General features: G+C 40.4%; 1 protein-coding gene across 2 annotated transcripts in view; it reads right to left on the bottom strand.

The window, feature by feature from the left end:
- The window catches only part of FBXW7 (F-box and WD repeat domain containing 7), a 191,204-nt gene that overhangs the window by 150,224 nt on the left and 13,996 nt on the right, over window positions 1–26,984 (bottom strand). The window contains exon 1 of one of the 2 annotated variants that reach the window (XM_005517555.3): window positions 25,792–25,908. The exons of the other annotated variant lie outside the window; for it this stretch is intronic. The gene's annotated coding sequence lies outside the window, so the exon portion shown is untranslated. Of the gene's footprint in view, window positions 1–25,791; window positions 25,909–26,984 lie in introns of those variants that run through there. 2 annotated transcript variants of the gene reach the window in all.

Below are 26,984 nucleotides of genomic sequence, written 5' to 3'. Positions count from 1 at the left end.
GCAAAGTGGGGGTCAGTCTCTTCTGCCAAGTAACAAGAATTAGGACAAGAGAAATTGGCCACAAGTTGCAACAGGGGAGGTTTAGATAGGATATTAGGATAAATTTCTTCCCTGAAAGGGTGGTCAGGCATTGGAATAGGTGGGTGGTAGAACAGGGAAGCAGTGGCATCTGTGGAAATGTTCAAAAGGTGGATGTGGCACTTGGGGACACAGTTTAGTGGTGAATAAGGCAGTGCTGAATTAATGGTTGGACTGGATCTTGGAGGTCTTTTCCAACCTTAGTGATTCTATGAGTCTGAGAGATGCTGGTCTGGATTTTTGTCTTGAAGAAGTCTGCCCCTAATTTCTCTTAATGAGCACATGTGGTAAGATAACAGGAATTTCTAGTGACATTTTATTCAGGACAGACTGCCACATCCTAATCAGCATTTCACTAAATACAGGAGAGGCTTTAGCAGCACAGCTGATAGTGCTCTCTAGTGGAGATAAAGGAGGAAATGCTGCAGACTTCATAGCCATTGTGGCTTCCTTAAACAGAAAATAAACTCATTTTAACTGTGTCTTAATCACAATTCTCTGTAAACATAAATACTGCTATTCCAAGCTGAAGAGGCAAAATAGAGCGAGTCCCTTCAGAACATAGATTTCCTAAATAGCAACAAAAGATAAAGTGGGTTTTTTCCCTTCTTATCGACTTACTTCACTATGGGCATATGCCAGAAGACAACATCATTATGCAATATTTAAAGTGTGCTTTATTTTCCATATCCAAAACCAATATACTACAGGTGACTACTGCAAAGCTTAAGGTAAATGTAAGAAGTGGAGCCCCTCTAGTGTATACTCCTCTATTAATAACATCACAGTTGACATAGAAAATTTGGCAATAAAGTTTGCCTATCAGGAGTGAAGGAAGCTAAAAATCTTGCTAACAACTCTGACCAACACCTGCATTTTTGAGTGCAACACTTTGTAGACAAAACAAAAGGGTATCCTTACCACACTGCCACAGACATAAACTCTCAGCTGCGTATTTCTGAGATCTTCAAAATCTTCATGGTATGCCAAAATTATTTTCTCAACAGTACAGTGGCACATCAAAAGAGGAAGTGAACAAACTGCTTTAGGCTGTCAAGACGACCTTGGATTCAGAGCTAAATCCTTGAGTTATTGGTACTGCCTCTTCCTTTTTGTAGTGAAGGAGGAAACGAGACTAGTATATAGCTCGTGTGTGATGAGTGAAATTTTGGATCAAAGCAGATAATTATCAGAGCTGGTAACAGGAGAATAGAGTAGGAATGTTGATATGCTCTTTTCTGATTTTATATACTGCAATATTACTTCTATCTGTGCAGCCCTTAAACTTTCAAATCAAAACTTAGAGGACATTTTCAGTGCAATCTGAATTTAATCTTCATGGTTATATAAAATCAATTCTACTAAACAAAACTGAACAAAAGTCAGCAACTGCTGGACAAGGAGGAAATTATTTTAGCAATTTAGCAGTAACATGAAGAAACCAAATGGGTGCCATAGCATACATACAAAGCTACAGCGAGAAAAAATTCAGGTTTAGAAAGGTGCAAGAATTTAATCTATGGTCACTGTGAAAGATTAAAAGTTATTTGTGCATTTTCATCTGTCTACACAGACAATTATAAAGTGGTAAGGCAATGAATTAAGTGATGATTTAATAGATCTATGAATGCCTGTGTAGGCTTACAATGCGGATGCAATTAGGATAGCTTTGGTGGAAACATTAAGCAACAAAACAGCCTACACATTAATTCATGTATTCTCCCAGTTTTCTTTCAGAAAGCTTCAACAGCACCCCTGAGGTGCCTTTTTAATCTGAGAGAAGGAAGAAGAAATTTTATACAACCTTACACCAATCAAGAAATACAAAACATTACTAGGCCATTAATGGAGTACTTAATACTGATTTTTTGGTCCCATCAAGGGCTCATTCTCCTAGAACATGTCTGAAACTACCCTCAATGATGTCTTGTTTGTAGAGGATTTTCATTTTTCTTTAAGTTTTCTATAAACATTGGAATACCCAGCTTTTCAGGATGCAACAGCTCCCATGAGTAATTCATGATAATCCCAAATGGTTCCAACACCATAAATCAAGCTACTCACACAATAATTCTGGTTTGTAATTGGAAGAGAGAGTAAACAAAAACAGCGAGGCATTTTTTTCAAGGATGATTTCAGAGACACAAGCTCACCTGTCCTGGTAGAGATAATCAACATTATCTTCTCTCAGACTAAAGAAAAACTACTGCATAGGGAAATGTTTATTACTGACCTTGTACATCAGTCCTTTAATGGCTTACAAGCTATTAAATTAACATAAAGTTAGACAAACTTATCCTCCATTATTGTTCTAAGGCCATACTCTCCATGCCTCTTTTCAGATCAGGATTTACAAAGAAAACTCACAGAACAACACAGATGTAAATATATGCAGAAAGGCTGCTAAATTTACAGCAATGGGAATCTGCAATGCCAGAAGAGGTAAGGTGCCAAGTGTTCTATTGAAACAGCTGAAGAACAACCAATCAGTCCCCGATACTAAGGAGGGTTTGCAATTTTATTTTCTGCTTGGTTTAGTTTGCATAAGATTAAAGAGCGGTGTGTCAAAGCAAATCCTAACAGTCCCCTAAGGTCTTTCAAATTCTTTGAACAATCTAATTTTAGGACCAGGTATGGAAAATTAGAGATTCTGTTTATTTGCCTTGTACCAGCAGCCAGAATAAATTTGGCCAGAATGACTTTCTCTTTCTAGCAACTATAATATCACTGAAGTATATAAATATCAAGAAATTCCTCAGCATGGTCTCGGATAAGGGTTTTTACCAAAGGCATTTAACATTTTTTCTCTATTCATATAGATGTGTCAGGTGAAAAAATTGTGAGAGAGGCAAATAGAATAAGCACGCTGGTCTACAGCATACCTGTCATTCTATTGTACACCCAGAATCCAGTGAACTCCTTGGAAGCAGTTGGTCCATTCATATAAACATATGAAAAAATTTTAAAAAAAATTTTAAAAAATATATATATACATTTCTCACATATGTAAACTCAGCTGATTCAGGTCTTCATCATTTTAAGAATTTATTGCCACAAGGTGCAGGACAAACAGACAGTTCTTGAGACAATCTTGAAACTACTCTCGTGAAGAACATGTCTCAGGTTCTCAGTAACTTGCATACAGACACCCAGCATTTTGTATCATACTCTAGTAAATGGAGATATTCAGATTAACAGATAAATCTGTGTCTGCATTCAGATTCATATCCAGTATTGTTAATCCATCCTCCAAGATCTTTCAGTTCTCTGGCCATCTAAATATTTTCATGATATTAGTATTTAAACAGGAAAATAAATATTGTATTTATTACATCCTATTTTAACTGGTTAACACTCAATTCTTTATAGTCCATGCCAACAATTAACAATAGTTCAAGTTCAGGTATTATCAGTTTAATACTAAACTCCAATCTCACAAAAAATAACTAAAAAAAAAGAAGGAAAAAAAATTAATTACTTTAAGTGTTAGCAAAGCCAGTAAGTCTAAACTAAAAAAAGGCAACTCTGAAGATACCAGGCGCCTTTTAAAATAAGAATTTTATCCGTAACTTTATCCATTTCCCACAATCAAGACTTTATTATCATTTCTAGCTTAGTTATCAACTCAAGTTTGGCCCATGACATAACATTCTAACTACTGAGAAAGAATAATGGAAGCATTTATTAAGAAAGGAAGGGCTGCTTGCTTTATACTTCCCATTTGTTTGCTAACAAAACATTCTGCCTGACTTTATAAAATAGCAGCAGTCAGAATGAACAAACAGAAAAGAATTCAAACTTAAATGGGATACAGTACTCTCCCCCAGTAAGCACCACTTCAACAGCAAAGCATAAAAAGGGTAAAAAATGAAACTGACTCGAAATTGACCAATCTTGTTTAAAAAAAATACTTTTTTGCTAAGATTTCTTTGCTAAAAGAATTCTATTTTTACAATCTGATTAATATTTCCTTCCAAAAATCTGGACATGCTTTATACCAGTTCCCAAAATTGAAATTAAGGAAAAAAGCTAATCTTGTCTAATGGCATACTGCATGCTAGACCCTCCTGCTGCCTGCTGTTTAATTTAGCATGACAGTTTTCAAAGAGCTACAAACTCTGAAGAAACAATTCATCAACCAGCTGACAAGCACCAGAAGCAGGTTCAGGTGCTCCAGACACCAGCGTCCACCAAGACCTGCAGCTCTGCTTCTGCTCACGTTCAGGGACTGTAATTCTACCCACACAGAGCAGAAGGATCCCGTTCCTTCATGCAGTGGTAACAGGAGCATCTGTAACAGGTACTATTTTTAGAACAGCTAAGAGGAATGAGGAGCTGGAGACCAGGGTACTGATCAGCCCACTGGCTGCTGCTGCTCCATCTGAGCCAGGGGATGTGCCAGGCTGCCCCTGCCCTTTGCTACTGCCTACAACATGGACTCCACCGAGAAAAACATGCTAGAGCCATTTTTTCACATCTCCTCAACTTGCTTCAAGATCTCCTGGACACTCCCGACGGTTATTTGCACATTTCCAGTCCCAGGCAGCCGATGTTTTGTGGGTTACACTGGTGCTGTCTGCAGGCTTCTCTTTGCAGCCCACAGGCTGGAGTATCTTGTAGAAAGCTCAAGGCTTTGATTGCATCACATGATGGCAGGTGCCAAAACCAAAATTTAGCCCTCTACATCACACACACACTCTTAATCCTGTTCAAAACTTCAAAACTTTATTCCAATTATTTTGACCCACAGGAAGATATGTGTATCTGAGTACCAAATGATTTCCAGGTTTTTGTATCTTTTAAGAGCTCAGTATCATTATTCTTATCTAAACTGTACACTGGAAATTGGAGTAAAGCACTAGTTCATTAAATGATAATTTTAGCATGAGAAATTTTCAAGCATTAAAAAATTAGAGTATCTTCTTGGCTGTTTTGTGAAATTCATTTCAGACACAGGAATTGAGAAACATTTTAAGATAAAGCATGAATGGGCCATCTTACAGATACAGATAAGGCACATCCCATATTCAAAAGAAGAGAGGAAGGTCCTCCATCTCCTCTCAGAAAATCAAGCATTTTGGTAAAGTTTTTACAGAGTACCATGAAGCTTTAATGTGTATGTGTCAAACACTAAGAAAGGAAAACATAGAGCCATTCAAGACCCCCATCTTATTTTTAGCTTAACTGTTGCCCATAGGGCACTATAGAGACATTTATTTTCTTCTCTCTGCCTTCAACCCCTCAAATAAATCCACTTTATTGGATTATGGATTAATGCAGCAACTATAGCAGTAAGCTGTTTCCATGAGAGTGAGAAAACATAAGATGTGTACCACTAAGCAGAGTAACATCTCACTTGGAACTTCTGGGTCTGTCTTGGATATTGCATTCATTACATGAGAACAATATTTGTTTTATTAAGTATATTTTGAACAACATCTAGCACCTACTAGAACAGTCCCACAAACACTTTATTAATATAACTACTTCTTTCCTTACAGCATCTAATGTCCAGTAAATCTACTAGCAAATAATTTTAAGCCACTGCTCCCATTAAACAATTAATAGTTATATGTATATTGAATATATTAATCGAATATTATTACATAAATTACAGGCTGCCCTTTCAATGCAGAATGGTGAACTACAGATGCTGATTCTTTTCCACAAAGAACTAAAACTGTACTATTATACTGACATCACAAACTGTGCTTCCCTGAAGCAAACACTCAGAACAGCTTTTACCCAAAGATCTCAAAATATTTGACAGATGTGTACTCTCATTTTATAGAGTATGATGCATAAAATGGAATAGTATGCTCTTGAATAAAAGCATTTCAGACAAAGTCAGTGGCAGAAGCTAGGAATAGAAACCCCAGTTCTTCCAACTATCACACCACTGCTCTGTCTGCATTTCCACCTCCAAAAGACTGATGAAAATGGCAGCTACATGAGTTAAAAATAACTTCTGATTAGCAAGGCAAAAGCCCTATGAAAACCAAATAAGCCAGAGACTCACTCGAGGCTGAACTAGAACCTAAACTGGGGAAACTGAACATTGTAAGGCCAGGTTAATGTTTTGCTCAAATTAAGTGAAACTGTTTTCTAAGACAACAATTTTGGTCCAGTAAAGTGTTAAAGGCTCTCACCTATAAAGTTTCTTCTATTACTCAAACTGATATAGCTGAACAGACTAGGCACAGAAAACCTCCAGATTCTAAAAGGACAGAGAACAGCCTTTAGAACAACTTCAAGTTGAGAATACGAGTTCTGATTTCATCTGGGCTATGCTAATTAATGTGAAGAGACTGTAAACTTGTGAAATGGAGATTTTTCTAGGAAAATAGCCAAAGTTAAAAAGCACTTGTCATTTAAGAAGGGAAGAATAGACAATTACAATTTACATGTGATATACTGAAGATTTAAAGGAATGGGAAATTTAATGAAATTTCATAAAACCCCTTTCTTGAGGCCACAGTAGTCTACATAAACCCATACTTAAAAACACAGACTTATCTTCTGAATGTTCCTTTAGGCCCACCTTGGTTAAACTCCAACTACCCATCTTCTCTAGATACCTTGCTTGCCTGAAAGAATAGAGTGGTTAGGTCTTTTCTCATTTCTACATGTGTGTTCATTTGGGTGCTTAAGAGTTATTTGTTTTCCCTCCCTTTACTCCCATAACAACATCTGGTGACCAATATTGAATATATTTCATTCTGGTGTGTGACTATGAAAGACCCACAGAATCTGCTGGTTTTGCTGGAGAGGAGAACAAATATTTACCATAGGAAGGTGAAGATTCATTGGCAATCTTTGCATTCTTTGCTCTGCAAGGTCTGATACTTATTTGATGCAAATTCACCTTAAAAAAGTTTGGCTCTGATCATGGTAGTGGATTAAGGAAAAGTGTTGAAATTTCTTCCACATACCATTTCCCTCTATAGCTGGTAATGTTCAATAACTTTCTATATAGACTCCAAGCCACAATACTAAGCTGCTATAGGGATTTTTCTTGCTGTATTATAGCCAATTCATACTTGATAGTCAAAAATTTTACTGTTTCTCTTGAGGAATAGTGTTCTGAGGTATATGCTTTCAAAGATGAACATCAAATGCACTCTCCTTACTGCAGATGCAGTGATACCTAAGGGCTATACAGTACACATTTAATTGTATGTCACAGATGGCTGCTGGTTTTAAAACAAACAGATGTTTGTTGTATCTTCTTTCTTCAATATATGCAGTCTGTGAGCTGCCAGTCGATATTGAGATGGATGTTTAGGAAGCTGATATTGATGAAGAAATGTATAATGAAAAAGCTAACTGCAGCACAGTTCTAGACAGCTAAAACGCTTCAATTTGTTTTAATGCTTTACCTTTACTTAAGCTATCTTTCCAATGAAAACTGCACCAGAATTGCCAGTTTTCTTTTACACATACAGCTGGCATCACTTGCTATCACATACTCTAGTTACAGATGGGTGCGCAGTCATAACATCAACACAGCCTCAAAACCAGTTCCCCAGCAATGGGCATTTAAAAAACAAGTTTCCACAGAGTAGTACAAAGGGTTAAAACGTATTATTTGAAGCTCCACAACAATTCCAACTTCAATTCCATCAGACATAAGGATACTTTAGACAAAAAGATATTCACAAATACGAATTGTGTTTAGTCAACTGCCGCCATGCTGACTATTCCTACAGTGACATTTATAGTTACTGCTGTACTGTCCAAATCCTTGGATACCTTAACTGATTCTAAACACTACTGAGGACATAAGTCACCCTTAAAATTTGCACATTGGGAAACTGAGATACAGACCCATCGGCAAGTACAGAATTGCTGAGGAACATATTTGAGTAGCTGTCAGAAGGGGGTGCTAACACGACCTCTGAAGGGGCAAACTCCCTTAAAAATCACGGCTGACTCAACTAATTTTTAAGCTCACAAAGGAAAACCGAGTATTTTGAGGAGGTACAAAGCTACTTCAACAACATTAAAATGTAAAACAAGGGTGGGAGGGCAGAACTGGACAAGCAAAGGGGTAGAGGAAAAAAACTGCAGCCAAAAGGAGATAGAGAGATAGCACCGAGACTGTGCTAGGGTGCAAAACAAACCTCAAGCACATGCTGAAAGACCAGAGAGAAAGAGGAAAGGGAAGGCAGTAGCCAGAAGAGACAGACAAGAGGAAACTGCGTACAGTGCCAATCAAATATCCTAGCCAGCTACTCATAGGAAGGGGAAATGAAAAAATGTGCATTTTTCTGCTCTAAGTTTCCTCCATGCAAATTTTACATTAATAACATTTTGATGCTATAAGATTCAGAAGAACACTAAAGAAAGTCCAAAGGTACTTCCTTTAAATAGGACTGATGAGCTATAGCTGTTAACCAGAGCATGATGGCAACCCAGGTCCCCTCTGACCAGGATCAGCAACGCAGTCTGAACACATATTCAGTGTGGCTGTTTCTCCTCGACATGCTCTTACACACAAGCTCACACAATCTCACTTCTGATCTCAGAAACAAGTTTATAGCAACAACCATCTCAAAAATGGAACCTAGATAAACTTATGCATGGGCAGTTTCACTGCTTCTCATAGCTTTCCCCGAATTGTTGCAGGGAAAACTTGTTTTTCTTGAGGAATTAGGGGCATATTAGGGTACAAAACTGCTCCATGAGAATAAAAGTAATTCAAAGTCTTTATTTGTATTACAAATAGTTACCACTAGAAACTAGATCCAACACCATAACCACCAAACATACAATACAATACCTACAACAAAAGTCAAGAGTGTAACTAAAATGTATATTCCAGCAGCTGCTCTCACCAAACAACACATACAAATCTGCATACTAGAAACCAGCCAGCTACAGAACATCCATGCTGCACTGTACTGCCCCATCCCTAATAAAAATGTATTTACAGAGAATGATAAATTGGTTTCATACAGTGCTTTCATTAGAGAGAAAGTCCCTAATCCTTTTAATCATGATTATAACTTCATGTGTTATATAATGTAAATGCATTTGGCAAATCTATCTGAATCCCCCACTTCTAGTGCAACACTATTATTCCATTTACAGGAAGATGCTCATTTTTAACAAACAATATGAAAAGTTTTTAAAGCAACCTGGTAACTACAAAAATGATGGCAATGTCATCCCACCTGATATAGCAACCTTTCATTACACAGATATCAACTTTGACAGGTGATTATTATCATTAACAAAAGTCTACAGCATCTAAAATGTTTCTTCTGTGTATTAAGCATACAGCCAGAAGGAAAAAAAAAAAAAGCTATTTGCTCATTTTAATTCTTAGGAAGTAATTCAAGAAATAAAATAAGGTCACTTAATTCAGATACAGGCTATGGCTAAGTTATGTGCATTATTCACTTAATAAAACAATAAGCAAGTCAGACAATCAATAGTAAAACCAGAAATTTTTTGAAGACTAATACACTTTCCATTCAGAAGTGAATGAATGCCTGCTTAATATGTTTCCTTACAGCTATGACATAAATACCTTCTTTCTTTACACACAGGTTCCATGAAAAACAGCCTTCAGAAAATCAGTCCTGCCTTTTCTTATTTCAGGTGGTTCCCCACACTGAGCCACCTAGTAAGAAAAGCAGCGGAGGTACATGGTCTCCTGACTTCTACGTTGCTGAACTCAAGACAGAACATTGCACTGCTCTTTTCCCTGCACACTTTCCTTCTTCACAAAAAACTTTTTATTGTGCTTTAACAGAAGGTCAATGGCTATCACTTCTCTACTCCAGCACAATGGTGAATTGAAACAAGAACCCATAGCTGTTTAGACCGACAAAGCAACCAGTATGTCTAAGCCAATAAAGCGATTTGTTCATTAAAGCTACTAATAAAGCAACCTTTTGTTAGTCTATGAAACATCAGAAACCTCATAGAATGCATTTAACTATGCTTTCTTAAAAATCACCAACTCAAAAGTTCTAAAATCTGTTAACTTCTCCACTTCCTTAAACTGATAGAAAAATAACTTTGTGTTGACTTTTCAAAACACAGCAGGTGTGACACAAAGTTTCCTGCCTATTCATCATCAGAAGTGTTTAGGGCTTTTGGTTAAGAGATCCCCCTGATAAAAGCTTAAATTCATCACATTAATGCATTATGTAAAGCTTCCTATGCAACACTGACAACCTGTACTAGTGACCACCATGACTATATACAACAAGAACAAAAATCACTCAATGGGCACACTCAGTTTAGCCCCAAAGATTCATTTGGATTTGACAAACAAAAATGAGAAGAGCTGTAGCGAGCAAAGATCAAAAATACTGTTAGCACTTGTGGGCTTTCAATTAAACTGAAACAAAGTCTGAACCTGAGCCCACAGCACTCAGTGCTGCTGTCTGGAGGGAGTTTGTAACTATTCTCAATAACCAGCACTAACATGAAAATGACCACAAACTTCCTCCGAACAACATCAGTATTTTTACCTTGACTTTAGCTGCACAATACCAGCAATCCTTGAAAGCATTAAAATGAAGTCTTCTCCCTTACAATTTCTAGACTTGCTTCATCAACAGGTAGCTCCATTTTTATGCGATTAGAGACTGGGCCACCAAAAAAGGAAACAACAAAAAGCCATTTTCCATCAAATTACAATCAGCTAGACAAAAAAGGCCAGGCAGGTATTTCCTCTAAACTTCTATGTTTAGAACCTGTAAAAGACCATTTTACTTGCAGCAGTATACAAGTATTGAAACTGCATAATGTGTTAACACACAAAAGTTATGGGGAAAGTATATGTACTCTTACTTGCCTTTAACAGTGAAACACCTGTTTTCTAGAAGCAATCTGAAGTCATTCTTTTGCTGCCATTTCTCATCTGCACCTTATCGTCAAGCACACTGCAACTACTGGATTTTTTAATATGCACAACAAGCCAAGCGGAAAAAAAGCAAGTTTCATCCTTATTACTGCAACTTCTCCACAACAAGATTCCCATTTGTTACACTGGATATAGCATTTGAATTCTCAGTGAAAGTTCTTGTAACTGAATGACAGTAAAATATTTGTCCCTACTCAGAGATATGTACAATCAGCCAAAGTTCTATCCTTTGCTATTCAGAAAAAAATAATCTTTATTTATAAAATAAACAAGTCTGCTATCTAGGACAGAGATAGCATCCCTCCCTCTACACTGTGACTCTCACTATCAAGCCATGAGATTATATCCTCCTTCTGGAATTAAGAGCTTATTCTAACAATAACACTTCAATAGCATGTGAAACTTTTCAATTAAACAGTTGTCAAGCAGCCTGATAAGGCACAGAAAAACAGCTGATAGCTGAAACGAGTCATACAACAAGTTTTGCAGACTTCCTAGTTCCTGCCAAACAAATAGTTAACCAGTGAGTAGTCAAGAGGCAAACAAATGACCATTAAAATTCATAGCAAAAAGAGACAGTTCATTTTATTTAATTATAAAATTTTGACCATCTTTTAAGGTTTTCACTTAAAGCTTTTTTGGACTTCGGAGCCTTTTGTCTACTATTGCACCACTGGCATGTGCTAGCAAAGAAAACAGCAGGACAGTAACTATTGCAAAGACACTGATTCTAAAGAGTTACACAATGCTTTTCTTGCATTCTCTTTGAGAGAGAATACACTTGGCTTTCAAACAGCAATTAAAAATAATTTAGACATAACATTTCCCTATTTAAGTCCTGAAGTCACACCGTGAATTCTCCCTGCCCATATCTGATCAGGTCTTCCAACAATTCTACACTCTAATATTCATTTAGGCTGAGAAGATTCATACAAGAATCAATCAAGAACACAATACACTGTGATATTTGTGATCAACCGCACTTTTCAGTTTACTTAGCTTCCAAAATTAATCCTCTCCTTCAGTTCAATTCTACTCCTCTCACAGTACAAAGGCAGTGGAATTTATGCTCCTAAACGACTTAAGCAGACTTGAAAAGTCCCACTCTTCAGAGATTAACTTCTTGCTCTTACAAGTAAATAAACAGAAGCTTAGACTAATGATTTTTTTATCAATGGAAAACTGACAATTAGTTCTTTTCTGAGACAACAAAAGTACATGACTAAGAAGTTTGACAAATTTACATTTGTAGCTACTGATGCAGCAAACATGAGGCAAGTGCATAGCTTTCTACAGGTATCCTTATGGCCAAATCTAAGTGTATACTCCAGTGACTGCGGGATGAGACCTAGATTTCATTTATCTTCACCCGTATTCCAGAAGAGCTAATATGATAGCCCAGCACTAGTGGCAACAGAAAATTAACCATTAGTTAAAATCCTTAACAAGTATCTTTAGATTTCTCCTCCACGATAGCAATCAATTTAACACTAAAAAAAAAAAAAAATCTGCAACAAAATTTTAACAGCCTATGATGATTATATAAATAATTTAGATAACTTAAAAAATAACTAATAATTTAAACAAATGCCTTCAACACTTTAACACTCAAGATGTAGCTTGCAGAACCCTTCTATATATTTGTATAAAAAATACAGACTTTAAATGGATACATTTATAGGAGTGTTTAAGAAATAGACTCTATAGTCTATTCTTACAGATTCCTATTTCTAAACACAATCTATTTGTGTAGATCTACAAATCACCCAGTTAAATAAAGGCTTTAAAGGCAGACAGAGAACCAATAAGGACTAAATTTACTTTTCTTCACAAAAGTACTCACATGGGATGCTAATAAAATGGAAGTTCACAATGCACTCTTAACATCACGGACCAAAAAAAAATTTCAATTACAACAGCTGAATTTTTGTTTGCTCTGCCTGGCTGCAACAGTTGTAATGCTAACATGGGAAACTTGCTATTTATCATTTCAGATAGATCCTAGTGTTTCTTTATTTTTTTTCTTGATTCATATTTTTTTCATGATTCATCAATAGAGTAAAACTTCAGAGTTGCTAATCTGATGTTCTAACCACATTAAAAGATGACCACAGGAACAACTATATAGGAATTGCCATTTCCTGGAGACACAAATGAGAATTCCTCATCCTTACTTGAGTACTCACCATTTTCACAGGGTCAAGCAATTCTTCAGCAGACATGCCCCCAGTATAGCCTCCACTTCAGATGCAGTTGCCAATCATATGTTTGATTTCAGTCATGAAACATCAGTAAGCACTGGTACCCAAACAGCACCTCTACATTTCTACAAGAAAAATCACGTAGTGAAGGAACATCTGTTGTCTTACAGGTGAGCTCTTACAGCAAAAAGTGCTTAATATAGAAGAACTAGGACCTGAAAAAATGGTCTCTTTAGAAACAGAGATTCCCATTTTAAGGGACTATGCCAGAGGCAAGTGCCATGAAAGGCAAAGAATAGTGGTTGCTCATTGCCCCCTGCAACACAAACACAAGGCAGCAGCTAATGAAGCGAGGAGAAACCACCTTCAAAATATGAGTGAACTCTTCAGGCAACAGCCAGCAGATCTGTGGGATTTGTTGCAAAAAGATGCAATGGAGATGAAAAATTTACAAGGGCTCAAGAAGAAATTGTACAAGTTCTCAGAAGAGAAATAATTCAAGAATTTCTGAACAAACAGAAACAACCTCTGGCTCAGACATTCCATAACTGGAGAGCAAGCATAAAATGAAAAGCATCTAAAATTTATCTTGTTCTCAATGTTCCCCATGCATCCACTTACACAATTTTTTGAGATGGGTCATGTGAAGAATTAGGGAACTTCTGGGTTCCTGGAGAAGATTTTCTCTCTTATGGCTATCAGACACAGAATACTAGGCTAGGAAGAGCACATTCCAGTATGATCCAGTGGGCCAATTCTTCTAGAATACATTTTAAGCTATTTATTAAACACAATTTAAAACAGAACATTTCAATTAAAATAGAAAAGAAGTATTTTAACTTTTGGACACCTCTCCCGAAATTGCCATCTTGATAAAAGATATTACACTCAAATGTTTTAATGAGCTTGACCTTTCATTCAAAATATTAGTTACAAAATTAGATCTCTACTGGAATAACACTACTAATTATTCTCCACTAAAACAGATACAGCAGTTTCATGGCTTTGCCTCCTAGACAATGTGTCTGTGCAAGCGTTTACCGGGCAACAGAAACTAAACTACTAAACTGCCATTTTTTTCCAGAGAAAAGCTAAATGACTCACTTTGGGTTTATCTGCAGGTTGTTTTCCTTCCTGAAAACAAACAAACAAAAAAAAAAAAAATAGATGGAAGAATATGTCACAGGCATCAGCCTGTTCACTAATTAGGGAAACCTCTATAGCCTGTTTGTTCCCTCTCCACTGCACATCTCACAGTGTTTCTGCCATCTGAAACGACGATCTCCTAGACACTGCATTCAAAGTGTAAGAAAGACTCCTTGAGCACACAAGTTTCTCAGCTGCCACCACTCCACTACACAATTTGGGGGAATAGAACAGAGCTAACAAACTTAAACCATCAATACCATGGAGAAAACATGGTACTTTTGCATTTTCTCATTTTATTAGCAGAAATCAGAACTGAGTGATTCCACAGGAACAAGAGAAAAAATATTTATAAATAATAAAAAATTACATTAACCTCCTACTAAATGTACCTAGTATTACCATGTGAGAAAACACAATACTTACCTACATTTGAAAGAGCCAGTAAATATGATTTAATGCGTTACAAACAAATAAGCGACTTATGCATAGCAAGCTAGCTGAAACAATTGTTTGGAGAATACAATTGTAAAATATATGCAGGTTGATACCACAGAATTTACACAGCATGGTTTCTGGAAAGGAAACCATGTTTTTTTAGGCTAGTAGAATTTTATAATAACAACAGTGAACTAGGGAGAAATTGCTGCAAGAAAGGCTTTCAAAAAGCCTCCCTCAAAGTCTCAAGAGGCCATTAAGTAAAATTAATATTGGTATTAGGGGAAAACATTTGTTTTTAGATGTCAGCAGTAAAACATCAAAAGAAAAAGCAGTAAGTGGTCTGTTAATTTGCAGAAAAGGGTTAACATCAGAAGGCCACAGCTCTGTACTAGAGCTGCAACACATATTCCCTAATGGTCCAGAAAGCAAAAAGTGGCAAAACTCATTCACATAAAAGCTATTAAGGTTAAGATAAGAGAAGGAACCTTAAGAATTTCATGTAGTCTAACCAAGTTAGATAAAATGGGAAGTACATGACAAAGAAAACAATCAACAAGGTATTGTGTGTCCAGGTGAATATTTTACTCACCAACTCCCTGAATCTTAACAAAAAATTCAGAAAGAAACATGTTGGCTCCTGATAGTCCACAGAAGAATAATAAGTAAAAGAAAAAAAGAGGATGTGCATTAAGTATTTCAAATAATATTATAATTGGTACATTACAAATTCAATACAGTATTTTAAATAGGCTCTTTGAAAATATATGCCTATATATATGCCTATATATATATACACACACATAATAATATATGCCTATAAATATATGTGAATATACACCATAAGGCACGCATAAAAAATGGTTCAAAATGTAATTAAATTAAAAGTTAAAAAGGGTGAAATTTAGTAGCAGGCATCTTAAAAGGGAAGCCAAAAACCATCAGAAAGTTCGGGTATGTTGACTGTAACTGAGAGACGCAGAAGAATATAAAGAAAAAGGTATAGAAAAAAAACACTAAGAACTTTTGAGTTTAACTGGATTTTTACAACAAAAATAATATATTCAACTAAACTGGGGTTAAAGCATCACAAATAACATAAAGAAGAACTGAACTACTTGAAGCTTTAAAAATGAAACTTTTCAGTGCCACAATATATCTTTGTGAAAAGTGATTCTGAAAAGAAAGATACACACACCTTATAATGAAATCTTACTGCTTTTCTGGAGATGGCAACTGATAGGCAGAGAGAATAGAACAAAAGTTAAACTCTCGGCTCCACAATCAATAGAATTCTTGACTGTAATTTATTTTTCCTCCCTTTGGCAGCAGCCACCAAGCAGAGCTCTGCAACCATCACAGCACATGCAGCCTCTACTCCAGCATGCAGGTAGGTTATATGGACAGTGGTGTAATAGTCAGGCTGCAGGATCTGACATATTGTGATAAGGGAGGTCACAGGAGATAACAGGACAGTAATCAGGACTGTTACTGCAATGATGGGAAACAGCAGCAGACAGAGGATACAAATCCACAGGAAACTAGGTTTTGTTAGCTCTGCTGCTCACAGAACAATTTGTTTCCCTTGTGTTTTACAGATTTGAATACTAATATTTCTGTACATTGCAGCTTTGATCACTGTGTTAAATGTAGCTGTAGTGAATAAAAGGATTAGTTTGTCCAGATTGGCATGCTTATGACTGTGATACGAAGAGAACTTGAGGGGAAAACCTTTGAAGATCAAGCACATGCTCTATTTTAAAGGCTGCATTGGCAGTAGTAGCTGAAGGTGGTTTATATGCATATAGTTTACAGCATGATACATATAACAATACTTCTGTAGTTTAGTATAAGGATTGTAAACACTTTCAGATGTTTCACTTAAATTTGCCTTGCTGTTAAAAGGGTGAATACCACTCTCTCCTTCCTGAAAAGGCTAAGAAGTCAGGCAAGAGTAGCACTCATGTTGGCCCACAAGCAGCTGGATTTCAGAAGTGGACAGCACAACTACAAAAGCAAAGGGACGGGGGAACAAGATCAGCCCTTTTGGCTATAGCACATACTCCACACTGTCTCAGCAGATCATCAAACCCCAACCATGAGGTTTCAGGGCACAGTTAAGCTGATCTAGTGGCCAGCCAGTGCCCAAAGGATTCACTGCCAGCTGTGCGTCCCCTGTGCCAGCTTTAACGCACATTCCGAGTCACACTGAGCCAACTCAATTTGCTTTTTAGTTCCCTTCTCACTTAAATTCAGGGAACTAGAATGATAGAAAACCAATAGCACAAAATTGACAAAAAATTAGATTAAGCCAATAGCTAGTACAGGAAGAGATATGGGTAGGAGAAGCTGTTGGGAGCCATTCCTTTCAGTAGCAACTAAGCAGGTCAAATAAAATATGAAATGACAACCCCATAAAGGACAAGTGAATATAACATTTCAACTTTTGTGATGCTTGAAATAGTTTTATGAAGGAAGGGTAAAACGTTTAACGATAAGTTTCTCCTTTTAATCTTTACTAGGTTATGCCTAACCTACGCAATCAATTTTGTTCCCACCACACTGCAGTGTAGACAAACAATAGGAATGAGAAGGACCAAAAACGTTAACATTTCTTTTGTGCCACTAAACAAGCTTTTGTTTTTCCAGTCATTCCCAGCACCCTTTTGAAAGGTTCCCACAGCCCGTGTAAACAACCACAAGCTGAGAGAGATGACTGTACATACCCCCTACATAGGCAGGCAGCAACCACAGCATGCAGCTCCCCTCACTAGACAGCCACACACCCACCCCATGACAGGGGACACCACCCACCTCTACTCTTCAAACAAAACTCCTGCCTGTGCTCCTGAGTCACACTGAGTGTTACCTACTGCTCCCACCAGGCCAAATGTCACTAATGGCAGAGCTGAAGTTTGATCCTCAGTTATTTCATATCTGCCCACTTCTTTTCTGTAGTAATCAGGAATTATTTGATTCCAAAATAGTTAAGCCTAACAGTGTTCAAAGCACAAATAACAATAAGATTCACCATGGCAATAAGCTATAAAGCTGGGAATACAATACACAACCTGAAATCATGGAATCAGAGAATGGTTTGGGTTGGAAGGGACCTTAAAGGTCACGTAACTCCAACCCTTTTGCTATGGGCAGGGACATCTTTCCCTATACCAGATTTTTCAAAGCCCTATTCAGCCTGTCCTTGAAGATGAAATGAAAATACAGGATGTCCTGGAAACAAACTAAATGTAACTGTGTATGTCAAAGTTGTTTTGCTACAGCAAGCCATGTGTAAGAACTGCTCTAGCTGTAGTGCACTCAGCTATGTAAAACTTTCAAATTTAGGTTAAACATCTGGACAACCTTAAGAACCAGCCATTATGGAGATTATCGGGGTATTAACATGAACACTTCTATATTAAAATATTTCAAAATGTAAAGTTCAGCTACCTGTGTATTAGAGCCCACCTAAGATATTATTAGTAGGACCTCTTTCGCACATATAATCACTCCCCTGAAGACACATAACATCAGAACACAGTTAGCATTACTACTGTCTCACTAAGGGGCTACCAAAGCCCGCATGCTACTCCTGACATGTTCCATGAACATCAAGTGGCTATTCAGGGCCATGTATCACACAGTTGGTAGAGTGGAGCAAGTGCAGGGCAGCACAAAGTCCAGCAAGCTCGGAGCCAAGCAGTGACCAGGTCTAGCTCCTACCCAGACCACCAACAGCACGGCCAAAATCCACCTGCTGCCACAGATAACACAGCAAACACACCATGAAAGCAGAGGGATACAACTGCCCCCTTCCACCAGAGGCTTGTCATAAGGGTTGTGTGTGCCCTATCTTGGCTGCACAGACAAGTTTAAATATGGGCCAGGTGGGGGAAGCATAGCAGGTTTGACCACTATCTCCCTCCCCCTCAACTCTTGCAGCAAATAGCAAGTTGGGAGAAAAGCAATCCCCAAACACAGTGCCCCAAACAAATCGATTACTTCAAACTCATTCTTGCTGAAAGATCAAATAGGGACTGCTATTTAGGCATGTGGAGAAAGGAACAGTGTCAAAAGTTTCCAGGCAAAAAAAAAAAAAAAAAAGGAAAGAAAAGAAAAAGATAAAACCACTGAAAACCACAGCAACTGTCACTATGTACTCTGTAGTAAAGAAAAAAAGAGTTACCTGTCATTGCAGTGATCCACCCACTCAGAGAAATGGCACAGATCTGCAGACATACTCATCAGCTCTGGCAACAGCAGATGAAACTGCCACAGCAGAACTCAGAAACAAACGTTAAAAATAACTTAGACAAGGGTATCTCCAGGATCACAGTTTCAGGGCCCTTTTCTGCTGTGCTAGATCATCTCTTGCTCAGAGTATCACTGCATGAATTAAAACAAAATGACAAGATATAAGCAGCAGGAGAAGTAGACATTCCTGACAAACTGCAGGTTTACTGGACCAAGCTCAGGGCCACAAGTAACAAAGCTTAGCAAAGACATAGACAATGGTGAAACAAAGGTGAAGACATCCTGTTTTCAACAGATTCAGCACTATGCCAAGCTGTGTGGGGTCACACTTGCCACAAAAGATGAGTAACACTTCCTCAGAGGTCTGAATCCATAGCTGTAGTTTTGGTTATCATTATTTAATGGTTACGGCCTTGAACACTACAGAAAATACTCTCTAGTATATTCTAAAGCCTTATTAGGCAATGAAGAAGTCAACAAAAGTAATGTACCCACTACTGTCAGGTCTAGCAAAGAAATGCTAGATTTTGCAGCTACTGCAATAGCTAGTGAGCAACTTCTCAAGCATGAAGTATGCTACAATGCTGAAAAGGCTTGCACTTGCCAGGGATCACACTGAGCAGCTTACCCTCCTAAAAAGGGAACTTGGGGAAAAGCTTGAAACCTTTTCTTCTCCATTGGCTTATGATGCTTTGGGCTTGTTAGTCATTTAGTAAGACAAGTAGCTTGTCCTGAAGTAGCCTGTTCAGTTCTGAATTCCCTGTGACTATTATCATTCCTGCAGATATATATGGACACACATTCTATCTTATAAAGCACATCACATATTTTACATAAAGACAGTAATAACCTTTCCACACGCAATTTTGCAATACAGCAAACTAACTCCCTATAAGCATAGGCAGGTCCTGCATGCTGCAGCAGATCTAAATGTAAAGTTTTACCTTTAAGAAAACATGGTAGACTTTATCCTGAAAAGCACATGCTCCAAAAGTATCCACCAGCATCTATGAGAACACAGAGCTAATGTGTGCAGTAAGGACATTATGACGGTCAAAGAGGGCAGAGTTTAAGTAGATACTGTCAACAACACACACCCAGGGTTTGCAGCTCCTGTCCTGAAATACACAGCAGTTGCCACAACCTACAAGAACACAAAGCCACAGCTGAAAAACTCTGAGTCTGCATGACCAAATTAAGGAATACATCAATCTATCAAAAGGACCCACCAAAACTTCATGTGCAATCGAGTCTCCACCACCACCCTTAAGTTCTTTGATAAATCCACCAAGGAAACACACAGGGGAAGTCTCTGGAAACCTGTATCTTGTAAAGGTCAACTCCCACATTCCAAGCCATCCAGAGCAACATTTCTTAAGGATGAAGTGCTGAAGAGGGAGAACAACAAGCTCTGACATTGGACCAAGAAATCGAGGAACACGAGAATCACTGAACATATGAACAAGTACAACGATTATCCCAGAATCAGTTCAGATATTTTATTTTCAGAGAGAGGCCCATGTGTAAAGAGGGAGAATTGGAAGGGGAAAGATTTAATTTATTATTATAACCTAGGATACTGAAGTGGCAACACTCATTGATTGAGGTTTATGGAGAGCTTAATGGGAAATTATTGCAACTCTATTGCAACCCTCCTCTAACCTCCCACACAGCACAGCTCCAGCCTCACAAGGTCCGGTCTCACCACAGCACACACATGCCTCTCAGCTCCACCCTAGGGCAGCCCTCCTGCCTCGGTAAGCAGGCAGAACTTGTGCTTAGAAAGTGTTCAGCAGTCTGCCCTGCCCTCCTGAGCACACCTCATCTCAGCCTCCCCATGCTGAAGAATTCATAGACTTCCCAGTGCTGCTCCTCCAGAGAAGTATCAGGCAGGTCACGCCATCCGCATCACTGAAAGGTTTTCAAGCAAAAAAGCATTGCAAAACATTCACATTTTGAATAACAACTTTGAATAGTCAACCTTTCAACAGGAAGCATTACTTAACCCTAACTACCTCAGAGCTGTCCCTCGGCTGTAAGCAGCCCCCCAGTCTCAGGTCACAAGATAAACTAGACTCACCTAGGCCAGCTTAGCCAGGCACTACCCGTAACAGGCTTATCCTATGATGGAGCTGCTTAGAAAGCACACTGACCAAGCAATTTCAATAAACCCATTCCTTTCCTCTCCACATCCCAATGACCCCTGCCCACAAAACATCTAAGGTACATCAATATGCTAATCAGTTTCATAACAATGTATTTGGGTTACAAAAATCCAAATATCACTCAACTTTTATGAAAGTATTAAAGGGAAGCTGGTTTTGTTTTTTTTCAATATAAGATGAGGTAAATGGCATTGCAAAATGTATCATACTGGTATAACTCTAAATTACAGCTAAAACTGAAAACAGCACATACTTTTTTGTTTGGTTGGGTTTTTTTCTTTGTTTTATATCTTAATTAAAACATGCCACACTTCTCTATTTTAAGGCCATATTTGTGTTTGGTCAGAAAACTAGACAAATTCTACTAGTTCATAATGCAACAGCCACCACCAATCATGTTGAAGGGATTTGGATTGGGAAAAAAGAGCTGTTTGAGAGCAAATCTTGCTGTTACAGCTACCTGCAAGCACACAGCTGCTGACACCATCACATCAGAAGTGTGCCACCAAAACAGCACGCACCAGCACTTCATCCTCCAGCACAAAGCAAAGCCAACTGTCTCAGCTCAAGACTCAGGCAAAGCTTATGTGAACTAAGCAAGCTAGTTTTGGACAATATTTCACACAACCTCCTCTTAACCAGCTGTGGGTGTTGTATCCTCTAGCTGATGGTAACATCTTCAATTGCCCCAGCAAATGGGAAAAGATGTCTGCTGGTAGATTAGGCATGATATTATAGAAAAAAATGCATTGTTTCACCCTTGTAAAAATAACTGCAATTGTTTCAGAGAACATTGAGAAAACAAAATAGAGAAGAGCTACTGAATTACACAGATTTGTCTATTTTTTGCCATAGTGAGCAGGAACAAAACTGAGTGCAGTAATTCCTTTTACTCTGACATTCATTACTTTTGAAGTACTTGACCTTACAGACATAAATTATGTCCACACTACTGACAAAAATCCTAGCAGGTACCATTTGAAAATACATGACTGCAGTGTATGCATTGATACAGCACAAACACTGGAGTAGCTAACCAAAACCACTGGTGCAAAGACCCAGGCAGGATTCACAACATTGCAGCAGTTTAATTACCCCCATTCCCCTCTTCCTGCCCAAGAAATGTCCCCTCACAAGTGAGCCACAATGCCTCTCATATTATTACAACCAAAAAACATCTTGCATGTGCAAAGCTCTCAAAGAAGAAAAGCAAATGTATAGTTTAACATTTAAGTAAGAGTCTAATCAAGCTGTTATATTTATTGATTGATTTTGGCTGAACAGAGAAGGGAGCCAAAAATTGATTACTTTATTATTTCACCAATAATCTTTACAAAGTGAAAGATGGAAAACCACCTTTCATTTTATACTAAATACAAAACTGTGACAGATAAGGAATGGACAGGGAATTAGTATTCTTCCTCTCTCCTAACATAGGAATAAGAAGGTACCCAATACGCCTGACAACACGTTTATTCAAAACCAGCCACTTCAAAAGAAGGACTTACCCATTCCTCCCTTAAAGCCACCAAACATGTAGCTTGTTCACCCAAGAGGAAGCCACTAAGGGTTGCCAAACGCACAGAAATGACACAGCCCTCAAGTACACATTGATAGCAACCAGAAGGGTGTTCTGGGACAGGGACCTGTAAGCATCTAGTGCTGCCTGCATTCTTCCACAGGCACCCTCTGCTGACCACTGAGAGATGGAGGAGATTGAGCTAGACTGTCCTTGTTTGATTTAGCCAGAAGAGCCTGTGTAATAACCATGTACCACCACAAAGCAAGACCAAGATGTTTGCTGACAATAAGTCAGTTTCCAATCTTACATGGGTCTAGGTCTTCATCAGACAAATATGTAAAATCTTTGTAGCCTTTGCTGTCACAAAAGACTATACTACTATCCACAGCAGTGATCCCTGCAAAACAGTCTATCCAGTGAATACATGAAGCATTTCAGTACTGAACCATCCATGGCTTTCCACAAATTCAGTAAAGCACAGTACTTTGTCATGGAAGAGCATTTTCATGAGTAATTACACACAATGTTTATCGTGTCTTTCTAGAATTGCCTGACATACACAGTCCATATACGACAAGGCTGAAGCAGCTCTGCAGATAAGGTCTTTATGCTACTTTTATTTCAAGTGTAATGTACATATAGACATTGCATGTGCTCTTCACAGAAAGATTCAGAAGATTAAACATGTTCATTAAACACCATCCAAATTTTAAAAATTCTGTTTACTTTAAAGAGACAGAAGAGTAGCATTCCTCTCTGTTTAATAACATTGCCTGGCCTAAACCATTAACGCCGTTCCTTTCTTTTACTGGTTCAGAGACAACAAATTCCACTGAAGTAACGAACAAAACTTTTGCTCGCGTCCGTACATAATAAGGGGAAGTAAAGTTAATTTGTCAGTCTAAGTCTAAAGATAAAAAGGATTTCTTTCCCTAAACTAGAAAGTTATTTCTTGTAAAAGCTTTTCTAACAGTTAATGGAAATGCAAATCACATATCTTCTGATAAAAATTTATGTTTCCAAAGAGACACTGTTATATTAGTAAATTATTCAGCCTGAACAAAGGACCTACACTGATTAGATATAAACTGCAGTAGGAGGAAAAATCTAAACCTTGAAAAAAAAATTAAAACCATAAAGTGATATATCTTTTTGAGATATTTATGAACCTGAAACACCAACAAGAATGCACAATTACCATTGAGAGACAGAAACAGGCTGCTGTTAAAAATTGGATGATGATGGAGAAAGGGCAGATTTAAGTTTGGGGCTAGGAAGTTCCTTAAAGCAAGTGTAATCACCACATGAAAAAAGGACATAGTGTCATTTTGCCCCTGTAGATATTAATACAGCATAGAATTGACCATCTCCTTAATACTGTGGCTTGAAGAGAACGTAACTTCCTTTCCTAACTACTGAGTTCTGTGATTGAGGAAAACTAGGAGTGAACCAAATGCAGAGTTCAACTTCTTTACAGCCCTTTTTAAACCAGCAGCAATGACAGAAAGCTTAAGATATGGAGATACTTCAAACTAAAGAAAATTAATCTTTTTATCTTCAGCAAACTGGGTCTCAAAATGAAACTGTGAAAGATCAGGTGCCCTGCCTACCTTAAAATTCCAGTCAATGTCTAGGTCTTCCCCTGAGCTTTCAGAGGCTATCTCCTCAGTGGAAAGGACAAGTATACAGCTGGGAAACAGGCAGTAAGTGCTCTCAAAAGTGTAGCACAAACTGAAGCACAGAGCAAGCATGCGTAGCTGGAATGCTGGAGTAGGGCCTTCTGTTCACACCCATGTATTCCAGAGCTTCAGCAACTGTGTACATTTCTGCTACGCTTTGTTTTCCTCTGCTTTCAATTGCATCTGGTAAAGAAAGCGCAGGAGAGCAGGCGCCTAGCAACTGGCCCACAGGATGTTCACAAGCTGTACACTCTCCTTTTAATGAAAAGCCTGACAAAACCTACAACCTTCCCCTTCAAAGTCTTTCTAGACTCCTTCCAGGAAGATGTGGAGAGGGCTCATGCAGACAACAGTTTCCACTCAAGAGTTACAATTTCTGGATCTCTGTCTCAACACTGTCTCATCAAATAAACGACATTCAACCTACTCTCTTCATTTTTCAGTACATCCTCCTCATATGTTACAAATTGCTGTATAAATTTTAACACCCGAATAGTACAATTTAACACTAGCAGACACAATTGTTTCTTCCCGACAAAGTACTGAGGTGCCGTTTTCTTCAGTAAAGAGGAAAGTTAAGATACTCTATTAAAACACTTCAAGTTTTGATACAGTTTTTGCTCAGCAGGAAATTATGCACGGGGCGGAAATGCTGAAAAGCAAAGCAGAACAGAACCCAAGCAAACACAGTCCCGTTCCCCAACGAGACCCTTCTTTCCCCAGTCCCGGAGTAAGGGCAAGAGCACTTTCGTGCCTCGCAAAGCAGCAACTACTCCAAAAAACAGGAAGAGCCAACTCCTGGCTTTTAAAACACATTCAAAATACTTCACATGGAAAATAAGCAACTCCTCAATAATGTTTTTCCGCGACAAGACCTGCTTTTTCCACCTAAATGTTACGTAAATGAGCGGGCAGGAGGCAGCCGCGGGGTCTGTTAGGAGCCACTCAACCTACAGAGAAAAGAAGGAAAACGGGGGAGCGGGGTGGTGGATGTTTGAAACCCTCGGGTCTCAGGGCACCGCGGCCGTGCGCTCCACTCCCAACCTTGCACAACTTTCCGCCGCGGCAGTTCCGCTCGGCTCCCCGGGCGGGGACGGGACGGAGGGGTCCGAACCCTCCGTCCGCCCGCTCGGCGCCTTTGTTCGCGGGGGCCGCCGCTCCCGGCACAAAGCGGGCGGCAGAACTTGCGGAGGAGACCTCGGCCCTCCCCGGGGGCCGTGGCGGAGCACCCCGGCCCCGTCTCGGCGGCGGGCGGGAGCGGCGCGTGGACCGCGGGGCAGCAGACCGTGCGCGGCCGGCAACGTGAGCCGCATGGGGAACCGCGGGGGGCGGCGGCGCCCCCCCCCCCCCGGCCCCCCGCCCGCACCGCCGGCAGCCCCGGGGCACCCAGCCCCTTCCCAAGGCGGCTCCTCCCGCTCGCACTCACTTTTCGGGACGGGCTCCGCTGGGCTCTTCCTCCGCTCGCGGCGCGCGCGCCTTCCCGCCGGCGGGGCGATGCGGGCGGCGGGGCGGAGCCCCCCTGCCCCGGCGGGAGGGGGGCCGCTGCCCCCCCCGCCCCGGGGCTGCCGCCGGGGGCTGGGTGGTTTCAAAGGGGCAGGCGGGTCCAGCCCCCCCCCCCGCCCCCGGGCGGGCTGCGGACTGGTGGCCCTCGAGGAATCGCCCCCGGCTGCGGCTGTCCCGGCGGCGGATCAGGTGCGCCGCCGCGTCCTCTCACATGGAGCCACCGCCTCGCCGCCCCTCGGCGCCCCCCGGGCCGGTCCCCGCACCGCCACCGGCCGGGAGGCGAGTGGCTCGGGCCGCGGCCCCCGCCCCGCTCTCCCTCTCATGCACTGCGGGCGCCGTCGGGCCCCGGCTCCAGCGGCGGGGGGGCCGTCAGGGCCCCAGCTGGGCGGCGCGGCGGGGCAGCCGGGCGGCGGGGCTCGGCGCCGCGGCCGCTCCGCTCTGCGGCATGTGGGGGGAGCGGCGGCGCGGGGCGCTGGGCGGCGGGGCGGGGCCGGGCTGGGGACGCGGGGCGCGGGGGGGGGAGCGGCGGCAGCAGCGCCCCGGGATCCGCTCGCTTCCTGCGGCGCCGGGAGGGGGCGGGGAGGGCGGGCGGGAGAGGGAGCGAGCGCGGCGGCGGCGCGGGCGGATGACAGCGGTAACCCGGCAACGGGGCCCGCCCCGCCCCGGTGCTGGCGCGGAGCGATGATGCCGAGGGCGGGCGAGGTGGAGCCGCGCAGGTCCCGCCGCGGCCGCGCGGTTCAGCCCGGGACAAGGGGGCGGCCCCGCAGCCGCCCCGCCTTTTCCCGCCTTGGGAACGGCCGCGGCCGCTCCGTGCGTCCGGGAGCCGACGGTGGGAAGTGCTGGTCACCCTCCGTGCTTCCAGAAACCGGGGCTCACCTGGCCCTAGCAGCACTAGGTGCCGCTAACCCAGTAATGGGAGTGATGGCTTCCCTGTCCTTGCAGTCCTAAGGCTAAACCAAGGTTATTTACAAGAACGTCTAACAGAATCACAGAATCAATTCGGTTGGAAAAAGACCCCTGGGTTCATCGAGTACAGCCTATGACCAAACACCACCGTGGTCATCTAGACCATAGCGCTGAGTGCCACATCCTGTCGTTCTTTGAACACCTCCAGGG

Source organism: Pseudopodoces humilis, chromosome 6 (assembly GCF_049639895.1).
Source record: "Pseudopodoces humilis isolate 2021_Gansu_Grassland_sample_001 chromosome 6, ASM4963989v1, whole genome shotgun sequence".
In the NCBI taxonomy this organism is placed as follows: domain Eukaryota; kingdom Metazoa; phylum Chordata; class Aves; order Passeriformes; family Paridae; genus Pseudopodoces; species Pseudopodoces humilis.
This window is presented reverse-complemented; position numbering and strand designations above follow the sequence as displayed.